Consider the following 17,968-nt stretch of genomic DNA (forward strand, 5'->3'; position numbering starts at 1 on the left):
CTTTGCGGTAAATCAAAAAGAAAATTTTGGTGTATGTCATGAATATTTTTAAGTTGAACGCATAACTAGCGCATTTTATACATTGCTATAATAAAACTTCAAAGTTATCATTATTTAGATATAAATCCTTTTAATTTCATGAGCTTACTTAATGCAACATGGTATATATCTATTTAAACAAAGGTTGTTTTTTATATGTTTTACGGTTATTGAAATACATTATAATTTATGCTGTATTGTTATAAATTAGCCTGTTCACCATCAGCTAGTTTTTATAGGAGACTACAACGTAACTATTGAAATTCTAGAGTCGCTTAATATATAATAAATTTTAAAAAATAGTTTTAATGCTATGAATACATATCTTGAGATGGGACCTTATGTGGCTCTAATATTTGCAGGAAAATTTCAACTTCGTTGAAATTACATAAAAAAAAGTCATATCAATTGATTAGCTATCATTTATAAAATTACAAATATGCAGCATTTTTTTTGATTAAATGTCATAGTAAAATCGCACAAACCTAAGCTATCAGATTTCTGTACAAAACACATATAAATAATTAAGGACTAATAATTCGCGTAAAAACTTTTTATAAAATTCCAAAAAAGCAAATAATATTAAAACCATCACAACTAACTAAAACCATGCAGTTTTAAGCCTGATTGGATACTAAGAACTCAAAACACATAAAAAAGAGAGAAATAATCGACCGAAAAGAAAATAGTCTACAAAATACAAGAAACAATTAGCTATAAAATTCAAGGCATTCTTTGGTTAAAATAACCAGACTTGTTGTTATCCGCACCGATTTTTTTTCATAAATATATGTTATTGCCAAAGATTTTTACATTTTATATACTGCTGCAGTTGAATCATTTAAGCACATAAATTCTCGTAAAGCGAAAATTATTTGACTTTTTAATTAAATATATTATCTAGAAAATTCCTGTGATTTATTTAAATTTGAAAATTTTATATTTTATTATGTGAAACAAACAATGTTTTTTGTCCTTTATGACTAATAGTAAACCATTTTAACCAAGAAGTCGAACGAAAGACATTTTTTATATTTTGCGGATTTAACAACTTAAAAAACCCACAAAAAAAATTTTCTAATATTATTGAACAATCAATCACATTTTTTATATATGTACACTATTATGATATTTTATATCGCATCTCTCATATAAGATATATTATGATTTCCGCAAAAGATTATAAACAGTTTTTTAATGAATAATCTAGAAATGCAAACCTTTTTTTTATATTTAGATTATTTTATCTTAAAATGATCTGTTTATTATATGTTCTGTGTCTGGTTTACATAGAAATTGCGTTATTTTGTAGGTTTTAGACTACTTTAGTTCAAAAAAACCAATGATTGCTCAAACAAAAAGTTTGATGATATTAGATATTAAAATCATCTGTAAAATCACATATCCAAATATCAATTTTTATGGCTACATTTTTAAGTTTTACAAGATTTTTTTTTGTTTTGTGTATTCTGCAGTTGGCATTTTAAACCTTTACTTAATAGTTGCATCGAAAAGATTATATTTCATCAGAAATAAAAAAATTATTTTTTGATACAAACCTCAATGTGTTAAATTCAAAATTAAATTATCGAAGATGATTAACCCAAAAATATTTATAACTAAAATCTTTGCTCGTTTTTTTCATGATTTTTTTTGTGTTTTTATTTCATATTAATTCTAAAATATTTTTGAAAATTTTATTTATTATTCTTGAAACAGATAGAAATAAACGATAAAAAACAATTTTAATAATTTGATTTCTATGCCCGTATAAAAAAATGATTCCGGCGTATTAAAATTCTTATTTTTTTTGCTTTTAAAGTATATTAAAGAGATGTATGTAAAACAATTCAAGATTTTCAGTGTAATAATTTTTCATGTTTGTCAAGCACCTCTTCTAATTTATGCTTCGAATATATATTTTAAATTGCTTTTGAATCCAGAAAAATATAATTTTTATGCGAGATTGCTTATTTTATAATCCAAGTCAAATTTATACAATACCCGCCATATTTATATAGAAAAAAGCGAAGACAGCCGAAAGTCATAGTTTTTTAAATATATTTATAACATCTCAATGCGAATTTCTTATGAAATCGCGAAGATTTTTGGCTTGAAAATTTTTCAATACTGCAATAGTATAGATTTAAAGTGATGATAAACTTATTTATAGTTATTTGTATTAAAAAATATTTGGCGTATAACAGTAATGACTTTCAGCCTACCAAGCTAAATAGAACTTTTTTATTGAGGCGATTTCTAAATAAATTATAAATTTTTGAAAATAAATATTAGTATCATATTAGAAGACGAACGACAAAAATCCATATGAATTTAAAAAATTAGAAACTATGTGCGCAATATATAAATTGTATATTCAACACCTTTATATACTCTATTATGAGCTATATAAGCCATTTTTATATAACTATACTATGTAAACACCTTTATGATTCTAAAATAAATCTTTAAAATTTTAGCAGATTACAATAAGTTATTTTTATAATAAGTATGAGCAATTAAATAGAAAATAAACTCTAGTAACAAAAAAGTTCGATTTTTAAGTAACTTCTTGACTATTTTTAAAATTGTAAAAAGAAACAGAATATAAAATTATTTGCTCAAAATTCTTTATTTACGGTATAATGTCATTTCGATTGTAAAAAAAATATTTATCTGCTTAAATAAACAAAAAATATAACAATTTACACAAGAATATAATTTTAAAGGCGCATTATAAATAGTTTAAGGATCTACCGAAAATACAAAGTTTGATTTTGTTTTTTAGAAAAAAATATTTTGAACTGCTTTATCGTTTTATTTTATTTTTTTCGTCCACATATTTTTTTCTATCTCCATATAAAATGTACCAATTTATCTAAATAAATAAATTAAAACATATATTTTCATATGAAATATATGATTGTATAAAATTTTCTAGATTCGGTGGCGTTGTAACATGAATCGAAGCATATTGATATATTTAAATTAGATTCATATGGCATCGTTCTATGATAAAATAATAAAAAATGAGCGTTTTCGTATAAAAAAGGAAAAAATGGATTTTTCAGACTAATCGACGATCATTTTATAATTTTGTATGATTTATACGTTTATTTTGCACATGTAAGGAGTTACACTGTGATGTAACTTGAAACATTATAAAAGAAAAACATATAAAAAAAAGGAATTTAGTTATGAAAAAATTTATCTTGAGCATTATTTCTTTGTATATTTACAACATTGCCAGCTATAGAAGTTAATTTTACACGCCTATAATATTAATTATATGTATGTAATTAATTTTGAGATCCACTTTTATCAGATTATATGTAATTTTTTTGGAATTGATGATTTATAAATCTTAAGTTAAACAGAATGTTTAAAATCCATTCCTGATTAATTTAATATATTTTCTTTCACACAGAAATCTTATCTAGTAGAACGATAAACTAAGCTAAAAAAATGTAGGAAATCTTATATCGTGTGTTATATCATAATTAAACTGGGATTTCATTTTCTACATGGATAATTATTATTTCCAGTGTTCATTAAAATATAAGGATCTCCAAAACTTTATGGTTAAACAATTTTTTTCGTCTATGGTAAGAAATAATTACTATCTATTAAAATGATGTGATACACAGATGAATCTGATTTTTTTTATAATTTACGTAAAGAATAAAAAGAAGCATGTGAATCTTTATAGACATGGAATGATATATTATTGGAAATCTAATAAATCACCATTTTGAATTGATATAGTACGATCGAATGTTATCTACCATGACAGCTTATATATTTATTTTAAGGTTATATTTCTTATAAAATTTTTTGTTTACTTGCGTCTAACTCATGATTGCTCTACACGGCAATTTGCTGTTATATTTTATACAAAACCATCTAATATCTAATCATTGTACATTTTCACGTCTAAGATTTTTATTTATAAGATCCTTCATAAATCTATTGTTTTGCATATGTATTCTTTCTTTCGAATCTCATATCCATAATCTAGAGCATATACAATAAAAAGTGGTGTTTATGCATATATTTGCTATGCATAAAACCAAGATTAATCTATTATATGCATAAAAAAATGTAAAACGGCTATAAATTAATACAGTAAATTTATATTTTTGCGTATAAATTTGCATTACCCATAATGATCAAAAATTTGATATTTATATTTGTTTATTAGGTAATTATTTGATTTTAAATCAGTATTTTCTATTATTTCTAAATGGAAGATAATAAAAAGCTCTTATACTTTTATCGAATTTTGTACACATATAACATAATGTAGTTAATTTATCGCCAGTGTTATTTAGAAGTATTTACTTGGATATTTTTTTGCGTCTTCGATATATGGTTTATAAAAAGAGCTAAAACATAAAAATCAACAATTTTCACAATAATATAAATGTATGCAGTCAAATTTAATACAATATTGAATTTACAAATGATGTGTTATAAAAATTAGCTTTCACTTTTAAACATAGATTTGAAGTGAAATAATTCTATAATCAACATGGCAGTTTTTATTTGTATTTATCGTAGAAAGTTTGTCTTGAATAAAAAAGTCTGACAAAAATGTAAATCATCTTATAATTATTTTGATATGCTTTATTGTTGATAATTCACGCCATTTATTATGACTCATAAAATTTCTTATGAATTAATAATTGTAAAAATTCAACATTTTAACATAACGTCATACATTATAATTTCATAACAATTCTGTTTAGAAAATAAATTTATGACACAACAAATTATATGCGTATTATTCTTTTCTGCGTAAAACTTTGTATTTCTCATAAGAAATGACATACTTTTATACTTAGATATTTTATTGCTCTAAATAGCTTTTTCTGTACCTTCTCCGTACTTTTACTGTAATTTTGCGATATTAATACGATCATATTAAGTCAAGCTGCTTGATCTTTAATGGATTTCTAGCATACTAATATTCGAAAAGCGATATTTTGAGATCTAGTGAATTTGATGTCATATAAACCTATTTGTATTTTAAAAAACTAGTTATAACATTAAAAGGTTAATTTTTCATTTACATATAAATTTTATTTTTTTTTCATTTTGAAAAAGTGTAGACTTTAATAAAACGTTAAGATATGATCATATCGTCTAAAAAGATGCTTATAATCATCCAAGTCTGTATTTATGAATTTCAAGATGTAATGGTACTTCTATTGATTTAAATAAGTAATGCTTATAGCATATCAACAATACGACAAACAAGCTAAACTTTATTTCCCTGTTCGCCTTCAAGAACACATAAACAAGAAACTTAAGATATATTTCAGTGTATATCTATAATTTTGGATAATTAGGCCTTATATTCTTTTTGTCTTCTTTGTTTTTATTATTGTCATACTATAGGTTTAAGCAAGCATCAACATTTAAAATTGTATAAATGCATTTTATTTATTTTTTATACAAAAGCTATACAAAATCCTATTTCAATATTCAAAAACGAATTGGTGATATATTCATTATAATCAATTTCATTGTATTTTTTTGTAAAATTGATCAACTACTGTGTGTTTATATGTTTCATCTAATTTAAATATTCTATATTTTTTACAACTTACAAATAAAATATTATAATTATAATGTTATAAAAAAAATATATTTTCTCAAATAACAGTGCATAAAGAAAGTGAAATCTAGGAAAATGTTAGGATATGGTTACATATCATGTTTCTAAAATTAATAAGATCGTTATGAAAATATATGCTGTATTATAATAAAACAAAAAGAATATCAGATTTACATTTTATAAATTTTTTAGCACACTATTCGAGTTATTAATAGACTTCTAAATTCCAAGCTATATTTTAAAGGTTAAAAAGGTTTCATAGTTAATAATATTGCTAAATAATCAAAAGGTGTTTTATATAGATTTCTAATGACTTCGCAATACGGAACGTAATAAATCGGTTGAAAAATATATTCAATAAATTTATGTTTGGTTTATCAATATGCTATTCGTGCACTAAAATCAAAAAACATTGGCCAAGCTTAGTTGAAAAAAATATAAACCCCTTTCTTAGTTTTGTTCCTTAGTACTAAAAATATGTACATACCATAACGAAAATCAAAGTCTAATGGATAAATTTTTTATTGCAAATAACTTATCATGTAAATATAATATATAATTTATTATTATGAAATACAAGAAATGTTCGTATAATTTATTAAGAGATATTATTTAAAAGTTTTATTTGTTTCTATTTTTTTAAGACCTATTTCAAAAGAATAACATTTATGCTACAATTTTAAGGGATTTCATTACACAATAAAATACTCGAGTTTTAAAATATAAATTCATTTTTTCCAAATACTTGCAGGTGCGTTGCAGGCAAATAATATACAATAAAAGGCGATTTATATTATTTTATTGCGAAAAAATTGGGTAAAAAACCAAAGAGTATCACGTCAAATTATTATTCTGAAATATGTCTATAGTGGACGCTTATATAATTTTTGGATATCAAACTATTTTTTAATGAATTCAGAAGTGGTTTAGAGAGGTTAAAATCAAATTTCACACATCTAGAAAATCAAATTATAAGTATATATAATAAATGAATAGTAAAAATTAAAATAGAAACGCTACAAATGACACTATAAAATTTGTAAAAGGATACAAATAAATTATATTTTTGGCTTTTTAACATATATTTTATCTATAGATATTTATACTGCAATATTTTCATCTTTTTAAAGAGATTTCGAAAATTTATCAAATATTTTAAATATAATTTTTTAATGATTATATAAATATAATCTAATACATAAAAAGAACATTTTTTCTATTTTAAAGGTTTTAAAATAAATTATTCTGGTATATAAACAATGTTTACTGCGCTCAGGTAGCATTAATCTTTATAATCAGATTTATATGTTATTTATGTAACTGAAATACTTCTGAATTGTTAAATGATCATGCAGAAAATGACTTAGATAAAAAAAATTTATTACATTTTTTAAAAAATGTGACGTGGTAGTGCATGTAAGGCTGCAAAACTTGTACATAATCCGAGTCAAATTTTTATCAATAGGGTGAACATGTTAGAAACTGTAGTATGTCTCACACATGTTTATTTGATATAAAGTATCAAACTGTGTTTCTTTTAAAATACCTTTTTTAAAAATACTGAATACTTTAAACATTCTATATCACTTTAGTGCGTAAAAATGTATATTATACCAATATAATTTTTGTTTTTGCTTTTATATTTAATAATCATATTTATTTTACACCTTTTCTTTTATAATATATATGGTTATTTATCAATTTAAATATATTTCTACAGTTGAAGCATTATTTACATGAATTTTTTTTGTTCTAGTATTTTATATTATAAATTTCTTTCGTACATAAACGTTTTTTTATGTCATATATCATAGCTTCATAAAATTTATATGCCTCTAAAATTTATAAAACAAATAATATATAAAATGATTTATTTCGACTCTTATATAATCATAAAAAATTATTTACATGCAGAGGATTTACTAAATAAAAAACGTAAAATTCGAAAAATGCAAAATACAAATACAATGTCATTTAGTATTAATAGAAAATGACTGAAAAAATCTATTATATGTCGACATTTGTAATATATGAAAGCATAAATTAATTTGAACATATCACTTAAATCAGATCAAAGACAAGATTTAAACATCCTAAAAACATATGTAAAATTAAGTGTTTATATTGATATACACTAATTGTTCAGATTAAAAATTTCAATAATGATAGTTGTATATTTTATTTAAATATTTCCATACTTATTGTCCTTATATATTAATAATTTAATATTGTATGTGTCAATATAAAAAAAGTGCTTATTTTATTGTTTTATATTAGCATGTAAATATATTTTCTTCTTATTGTTTTTTTTTTATTTATTTTTTGGTCCCCCCCAGTCATCATTATTGAAGTCTAGAATTTTAGGAATCAAGAGTATGCTACCAAACTGCCGCAAGAAGCTTTTAATTCTAAAATCCAACGATTCTAATTTTTTCAAATCTTGTTGCATCGCTATTAAAGACAGGATCAAAATTCTGATTATTATGTAAGCTAGAATTATTTGACTGTCAGGTTCCTCGGCACTAAATCTTTCGTGATCAGTTAGTTTGATTTCTTTTGAGTTTTCATAATCTGATTTACCTTCGTTCCCCGGTGGTTGTAATTTCTTTGTTCTTTTTTTAAAATAGAAAATCTCCAGTTCATGGCTTTCAAAAAAGGGTAAAGAAGACGGATCTTTTATAGCCCTTAATTTTTCTAGTACGTTCAAAAGAATTTGCTTGACCCTTTCACGTTTTCTTTTTGAATTAAATTCCTGTATTTTCATACCATTTATCTTTACTTCTGTTTCGAATTGACTTTTTTTTTCAATAGCACGTAAAATGTTTTTCATTTCTCTGTATATGTTTTTGAGCAATTGTTCTTGATAAAACATCCACAGTAGATTAATCATTGTATTTTTTTTTAGATCACGTGCAATTATTATAGTATCCACCATTTTGTGAAATTCTATCTTACCTTTACTGTTTGAATCACACAGTTTCAAATGATTTCTTCTACTATCCTTTGCTTGTGCATTTATTCGATCACTAAAAAAATCCTGATTTATTGCAAACCCGAATTTTAGGGTTGCTTTAATTCTATCCAACAATATCACTATTGTATATATCTCATCTGATTCTAATATTTTTTTATTAGCCACATTTTTCCATTCTTCTTCTTGAATGTCTTTGCGACATGTTTTAAAAAATGAAACTATTTCTATCATATTGCTCAAATCTATATCAGATTTCAGAGGGCCTGATTCTTCTTTTTTTATTGTGTTCATAACATTTTTTTCCTCTTCATCATTTTTCTTAAGCATGCAATGACCCATTGAATTTGATTTCATAACCTTCAATGCTTCACTGGTAGTAAAATTTGAGATTACAAATATGACATGAAAGAATATATTCATTTTATAAAATATCAAAAAAGAAATATATTTATACTGATTGTGATAATTTTTGATACGCAGAACGTTTTAGATTTTAATTTGTGTATAAATTAAAAAAGATTCATCTAGATCGCATAAATGATATTATGTGGAGGGCACCATATTATAAATGTCTCATATAAAATGAACTATATATATTCAGACTTTTGCTATATTATCTTCTAAAAGCAAAACCTCAAAGTTTTAGAATATTAAATTTTCTCTAAAGGAGAAGTGTGATTACATTATAAAATAAAATTGATTTTAGATATACTTTACTATTGTATAAAATCGATAATTGCATTATTAAATAATAAAAATGCTAAACTTAGAAATATTAAAAATAATTTATACAAAAAAAGATATTTTTTAGTCGAAATCTGTAAAATGGTATCTAATATTAAATGTTAAAAAAAATTACAAATATTTTAATTTATGTTTTTAGTTTGATTCACAGTTTTTTATCGTTGTTCGAGCAAAACTTCACAATACTACATATAACAGAATTTGCAATTCTTCTTTTCATCTCATCATTTTACAATCTTTTTCGATGCATCTTCTTCACACAAGACTTATTATTTTACGTGTCTTCTACAATCCTATTGTTTTTGCGAATGCTTTCGCTTTTGTTGGCATTTATTACATCTTCAGATACGACTTTTGGTATTTTAACACCAAGTAAACAATTATTTATATTTATTTTTATCGTTTTATTTCTTGATTGAAAGTTGATTATTATAGATTTTTTATATGATAAACTATGTAATTGTAACAAAATTGCGAATCTGTACATTATAAAATCGACATAAAAATTATAAGGTTGCTTTCAGCTTTCAATAGCTCAAATAAATTATAAATTTCTTTTTATCTCTATTGTTTTTCCGGGTTACCAGTAAACCTATCTAAACAACAGCTAGAGTTTTATAAATTTAGAAAGTATATTAATATAAGCTATATTGCACGTTTATGGCTTTACTTTCTATTTTCGTGGGTGCTATTATCAATTCTTTAAGGCTTGGTAATCACATAAAATTTTATCTAAGTTAAAAATACTTGGCTAACAAATAATTAATGTCAATATAACAAATTTAAACGAAGAATGATTTCTATAACCGTATTCGGTGACAACAAAAAAATTAAAGCGGGGTTTACATACTTTTGATATACTTATAACTATCTATGCAAAAGATAAGCATATAAGTTTTTTGTGCAATTAAATATGAGATTTTCACTAATTTTATAAACTTTATTCTTTCTATAAAGGCACTTCATATGATACTATCGATTAGATCTTCTTCAATAACTTCCTTCAATAAAATACATATCTTTCCAGTTTACTATAAATTCATAGTATGAATAAAGTAAAAAATATTCTATGTAACAAATAGTTTTTTTCGAAGGCTGTTAGCCTGGTGTGTACACACTATTCCATGGCGAAACAAATTGTATAATCTTTGTCTTAGCATGCAAAAAATGCAAAATCGATGGGCTAGCTGATCATATAGAATAGGTTTCTTGTCTACATATTTTTTTTATTATCACAACTTGTTACAAGGTTTCTTTCAATATGATACATTTTTTCGTTTTTATCGTATATATAAGTAAAGGCCTGTTACTATAAAACTGTATAAATTTTTGTATCGAATCTAGAATTTTTATACAGAAAGTAAATCAATATACATTTTTACTGAATAATTGAATGTTCTGTGTTACATTAAAGATATTTTCTTCACTAGCATGAAGTAATGGGGTCTTACTTTTTCATTCCGTCTCTTCGTGTAATCGTACACTAACAGTTTTTTAATAGTTTTATATGTGCAAGATTTTTAAAAATTTATCACTGTGTGTATTTTTATTTTCTACTTAAGAAATATGCATCCTCAAATATGAAACAAAGTCAGGATTAATCGCCAAATATATACTCATACTATATTCACGCAATATAACGTAGAAAATATAACTTTGAGTTATCAAAGCTATAAAAAAAAATTTGATTTGGAGTTTTATGGTTGTAAGTTGAAGAGATGCTCGTTTTGGTACCACTTAGACTTTAGGTAAAACTTTGAGTATTTTGTTACATTTTAAAAGATTTTCAAGTCGATTAGGTCAGGTGTAGTTGCGCTTTTCTATTATTCAAAGTAGCTCTTCACGGTTATTTTTCTTCTTCTTATAATAAGAATTTTTTCAAGTGGATCAGCATTTTTTCAGATCATAACACTTTTTTTCTAATATACGTCGGTGTTTGTTTCTTATCGAATATATAACATTTTCTTTTTGTTCAAAGACCTATTTATTTAAGAAAGGGTTCTTATGATTATAACAGAAATTAGTAATACAAAGTCTTTGTTTTTACTTACCCAAAAGAACATTGCGATACGGCATAATAATTCATAGCAGTGATTACTAAGTACTCTGTAGTCTAGTTTTACATTTTATTTGTAAAATTCCATAAATTATTTCTAGGTTATAAAATTAGTCGATGTTAGTCTCGAGTATCGGTTCTTATATATTCCAATGTGTATTTGGTCGTGTTTTTCTGGCAGTAATGTTACTTTTACTTTGATGTATCTAATATATGTTTCTTATTTTTTCGTGTAAGTTCCTATTCTTATATATAAATTAAATGTCTGCTTCTGTGTCTTATTTTCAAGTTTGCGCGTCTTTATGTAGAACCTCTTGTTATTCTGCATAAAAATATTGTTGTTTCCAAATGTAGGAAATTTATCTTTGATAGATACTGTTGTGCAAAGGAAGTTTAAAATTTGACTATAGTTTTTGTACGCAGCACAAAAATGTGTGGTTAAAACCTTTAAAGATGGCATTTATTTTCCAATTAACGTCATATATTTGCCTTCATGATATAGTATTGAAATTTTATATCTGTCATTTTTAAGTATAGAAAGAAATTTAAATGTTCATTTTTATATACATAGCTTCATAAACAGCTAAGTAAGTATCCTAATCATATGAGTAACAAGTTTTCTTATATTCAACCACTACACGCGAAATCTGTGAGATACTTTTTTTCACTGCAAATATATCATCGTCGCCTCTTAGCTCGTAAATTTAAAGGATAAAAATTATAATAGACAATGTACTTTTATATTCATGTTGCTTAGTACTACAATGTTATTATCAAGAAGATTACCTTATTATGGTTACCATTTATCTAGTAAGCCTGAATTTAAATTGCTTAAGGATTTTTTTTATGATTTTTTCAATTAGTATTACCGTAAAATATATTTACTTCCTCTATTTAAACGTATCATTTACACCATCTCGTATAATGTTGCTTTAAATTGGCCATTTTCCTATGTCACATTGTTTAATTCTGTCATAAGCAGCTGCGTTTGTGTTAAAAAACAAATCGAATTGATTGGTAGTGAAGTTATGTGTTGCCCAGTAGCTTTGGCTTTTTCTCACAGGAGTTTACTACTGCATAAAAATATCAAATTTTCATGTTTCGGCATTAATTCTCGGCCGTATCTTGATTTATATATATTCGGCTTTTTTAAATATTGTGAAATTTATGTGCGATTTTAAGGGATCTTTATGTGCTCGTTTTAGCATGTTTTTAATTTGAGTTATTTTTCTCTCATAAAAAAATTGCTTTTTTTGTTTACGGAGTGCTTTTTTTTGTTTTTATAATGCACATTTTATGTTTCAATGAATAAGAAAGTATTTTTAGCTTTCTTTATTGTTTTCAATCACCCTTAAGGCTTTTTTATTATTTTTCGTCGTATTTTAGAAGTATATTTTTGATACGGTTGGTTTTTATAAGACATTTATGAATATCAATACAATATCTAAGAAATCCTTTGAGGCCATTTTTTCGCATTCTATATAGAAGCATTATGATCTAGGTGTAAACCATCTTAAATTTATTTATATTTATCCGTGGTAAATCTTGCAGATTGCTGTGGTCAAGATCACTCTAGTAATATTTTGTGTTATTATTTTACGTCAAAAAATCTTGTTACTACAATTATACTTAGACATGAATTGTTTTGTTATTTAGTCTTTGTATTTTTCTTTCCTTCTATAACCTATTATCAGATACCCATATCAAAAAAAAATTATATTAATAAGGTGAATTTTAATTTACTTATATTATCCAAATTTAAAAGTACACTTATTCAATCGATTTTAATTGTTTTGAATATCAGCTGATTGATATTATAGTACATTTATTTTGAGCCATAAAAAAGCTAAATATCACATCCTACAATTCTACGTCCTTCAAATAATAAAAAATACAAAAATTTTAGAAAATTGAGACTTATTCAGTAATACCATTAAAATATATATGATGGTCTTGATTTTTATTATTTTTTATCCATCAGCATCCGATTTCTGTGTTTATAATAAATATTTTGTGATTTTATGATTTTTTAAAACAAAGATATAATCGACTCAATATTTATAAATACAGTAAAACAAAAAAATATATCATATAGAGTTCCTTTATTTATTTGTCGCACCCCAATCGTTAAATCCGATGCCAAGAATAGGAGTAGCCAGATGTTTCCTGTGAATCTTCAATGAGGTTTTGCATTCCATTTTTAAACACTCATATTTTCTTTCATTGTTCAAATCCGTTGTTGATTGGATCTTAGTTTCTTTAAGAGCATCCTCTATAGTTATTTTGATGTCTGGAGATTCATTACAAAATTTTCCATGATCAGTTAATAAAACTATGATTGAGGTTTTGCAGATTGATTTTTCCTTATTCGACTGGTTTTTCAGATACCTGTGTGGATTCTTTTTCCTTGATTTTTTTAGTAGATCAAAAATAAACAGTTGAAAGTTATCAAAAAAAGGCAAAGACGTAGGGTCTTTTATAGCCTTTGATTTTTTGTATAATATCAAAGATAATTTCTTGTACTTTGATTGGTTTAGATCCACCGAATTTTCTACCCGCTTTATTTTATTTCTCTTAACTCCTGTTTTGAAGAGGAAATTTTTCATATAAATAGTTGAAAACATGATCATTAACTTATAAAGGTTTTTGAATTTAGTATTGTCAAAAATTGTATACACTAAATTTCCTCTTTTATCTCTAAATATTGTTTTAGAATATTTTTTCCTGTCAACTGTATTATTAATCTCTTGTATTCCTATTATTATAGAATTTTTCGATTTTACAGTATGTAATGAATTTTCACTATCTTGTTTATCTTTTTTCTTTCGATCCATAATAAAATCTTGATAAAAATTAGAACCCTCGTATTTAAAGCTTCCGTTTAATCCTTCTATTACGCCATTTGTTTTAGAGATCATATCATATTCTGATATTTTCTTTTTGCGTAAATCCATCCCCTCTTTTGTTTTTGAACATTCATTCTTGTAATTGTTAATAAAAATCCCTTTACCCGATTTATCATCTGAATTTCGGTGATCTAATATTTCATAGAAGGATCCTATTTCTTTCTCCTTGTTAACTTTACAATAAGATGATAGATCATCAAATTCTATCTGATTCCTCGTGTTCATCATATATATTATCCTCTTTTCATTGTTCATCGGCAAACAATCACACGTTTTGTTTGGTTTCACCCTCTCTTTACTGATAGCAAAATATAAGATTGCACTTATCACATAAAAGAATGTATTCATTATATCAAATATAAGAAAGTTCTGTATTTATATCAGATTGTAAAAATTTGAAACAAATAACGTTTTAAGCTGAAATTAATCTATAAATTTGGAAAATTCATCTAGATCTGATTCTATATATTTTTGTTCAAGTTAATAAATTTATAATGTCGCTTTGGCAAAAAAATATTTATGTTTTCATTTTGATATTTTTATAAAAGCAAAATTATAGAATTTCTAAAATATTAAATTGTTTTGAAACAAAATGATATTTATTATTTAAAAAGAACTTTTCTTTTAGATATGCTTATATACAATATAAATTTAAAATTTTTGATATAAAAAAGTAAATTTTTTGAATTCTGTCAAAAAAATGGCTTATGATTTTTTAAAAAAAGAATACATATATTATTAAAATATGTATATTTTTTTTCGAACAATGATATTTGCTTCGAAAAAATTTTTATTGCATCTATATATTTATAAAAACTTATTTCACACGAAAGCTGGGTTATATGTTGTATATATGATACAGTCTAAAATGATATAGAAGCATAAATTATTTACAGCTTTTTCATATTCACTCTCTATCCTCTACTTACTTAAGTCATACTTTCATACATTAAATGTTTCTTAAATCAAAATATTATTATATTTACGTATAGAATGCCTGAAGCCTTGTATCTACTATCAAGTAGATACGAATAATCAATGTTAATATAGAACACAATACAATGATCGGATTCTTAAAGATATTTTTCGATAATACACAGTTTTTTGTTTATATAACTGTCACTTTTATGGGCCAAAAATTATCAGAATATTAGTATTATATATTCCGTTGCATTTTTTGATTGTTAAAAATAGTATATTGCTTTATGCAATAAAAAAAGCATACGTATATTACAATCAGAAAGCATGAACTCATTTAAAATCATATATTTTTGAAAAAATTATGGGCAATATAAATAAAAATATAAAGACCAATACACTAAAAATCATTTTAATCTATTAATGCTAATAGGCATTTGTATTTGAATACTAGGCTTATAGTAAACCCTAGGTTTTCTTCTTATAGCCTAATAAAAGTATATATTAGATTTTGGATTTAAAATGCCATAATAAGATACAAAATACCATTGGTAAGCTTATTCTGTTGAAATTCTTATTTTTCTGAAATTAAGAAAAGCTCACTCGGAATAACCTTGGAAGAACCTTTCTAACTTTTAATAATATAAAGGTTTTTTTTATTAAAACGAACACAAAGTTTGCAGAAAAGAATATCTTACTATAAAATTTCATGTATAAAAGCTAAGATAATATTGATTTCTTTTTTATAAAATTTTTAAATTTTTAATCTAGGTATTTCTATTTGTTAAGCACCATTTTTGCCTTCCTGCGTGTTTATAATCAAACTCTGTATTGAGATCTATCTAGTTTTGTTATAATTTACAAACTATCGTTTTCAAGCTCACTATATACGTTCGATATGTTACCTTAGAATTTGAGTGGAAAGTGGTGTAATATTCACATTTGTATTGGAATTTCTCGATAGTACATATCTTACCTATATATATCACAAGCCGATCTAAAATCAAGTATTATTTTATAAATTCCAATGTATCATACATATTTGCTAGTATACCTATTATATTTTTTGCATGCGAGTTTCTTCTGTTGAACAGCAAATATTACATGTGCATTTTTTAGTATCTCGCAGGCTTTTTTATGTATATAATCTTCTTAGAATTTTAAACCATTTGCAATCCTTATTTTTCGAAACACCAGCACTTTCAACCATGTTTATGGTCGGCGTCTTCAAAATGAAGATTAAAAATAATCAAAAATTTGGATTTTAATTATATGTTGAGCTGATTTTTATCTAAATTTATTTTTACTACATCTATTTAGGATCTGAAGTATATCTATTTAAGTCATTCGTCAATATTTTTGCATGACAATTCCTTTTTTTTAATGTTTATTTTAATTTTATGCTTATGTTGACAAATAAATTACCCAATTTACATAATTCTTAAATTTGGTTGTTAAAAAAAGCCAAAAAAAATAGATTAACAACGAGATGGTAAATAAATTTAAGGAAAATATATACAAAACTAAAAAAATTTCTACTGTAATTCAAAAGCAATTTAAATTAATTACTAATTTGAGTCTTCAACTGAACTGAACTTAAAAACGCATTTTATATAATAAATAGTGAGAACATTGCAAAAAAAATACACATAATAATTTTTTATCTTGAATTAGCGTTTAGATAATTAAGCGATTTTTCTTGCTATGTAAGAGTTTTAATAAAATTATTAAATACAGTAGAAAATCATAATCATATGTTTAAAATGTAAGTCTGCCTTTTTATTTGCTTCCAGTAATTATCGACTCTTTCCAATTTTGATCTTTTTGGGAAATACATGCATAAAAAATGTTACATTGAGTTTTTATATGGTTTATAGCTAGAAAAATATGCAAAAAATATAAAAAATATTTTTATTTTAAAGTTTGCGCACAAAAATATTATAATTTCCAAAAATACGTTTTTTATGGCATAAAAATATTAAAAACAATCCGTCCAATTGTATAAATGTACTTATTTGAATAATAAATTTCAAGGTTTTTTGACTCTATTTTCAAGCAAGTTACCCACACTTTTGGTTATACAGTATAGTTTAATCTACATATTCATTTTTTTTAGCAAATTTACATATAAAATATAATATTTTCACTTAAGCTTTCTGCATAGTATATGTACATTATAAGGTCGTTTTTATGCTGAAATCTAAATTTTTATATAATTTAATGGCAAACATATGTTTTGATATTAATTTTAATACATAAACATCCTTGTTATGAATTAGCTAAAATATTAATAAAACTATTTATTTCAATGGATAAATATGAATGAATTTGTGCAATGAAAAACTTTATGCAAATTTTCAAAATTAAACGCGCAAAACTAGATGTGTATTATAGAAAACACAAAAATGTTTTGAATACGCAGTGATAATTTAGCAAATATTTTATGCTCTATTTATTTTAATTATAATTTGATTCATTTATTCTTTTTTACAATTGTAAAATTATGATTTAATTTCTTTTAATTTAATTATCTAAAGTAATTTTCATATTTTCGTTATTCGCTATATGCTTTAAAACTTCAATATTTATTTGGTTCACCTTTTATTCACACACATTTTTTTCATTAACTACCTTTTTATCTTTAAATTAAATCACAGACAGCGTGATTTTTTTCTGTACTAAATATCAAGTTCCATATTATACGCATCACT

The sequence above is a fragment of the Rhyacophila brunnea genome, unplaced genomic scaffold (assembly GCF_057557595.1).
Source record: "Rhyacophila brunnea isolate RB1 unplaced genomic scaffold, BYU_Rbru_1.0 scaffold_100, whole genome shotgun sequence".
NCBI lineage: Eukaryota > Metazoa > Arthropoda > Insecta > Trichoptera > Rhyacophilidae > Rhyacophila > Rhyacophila brunnea.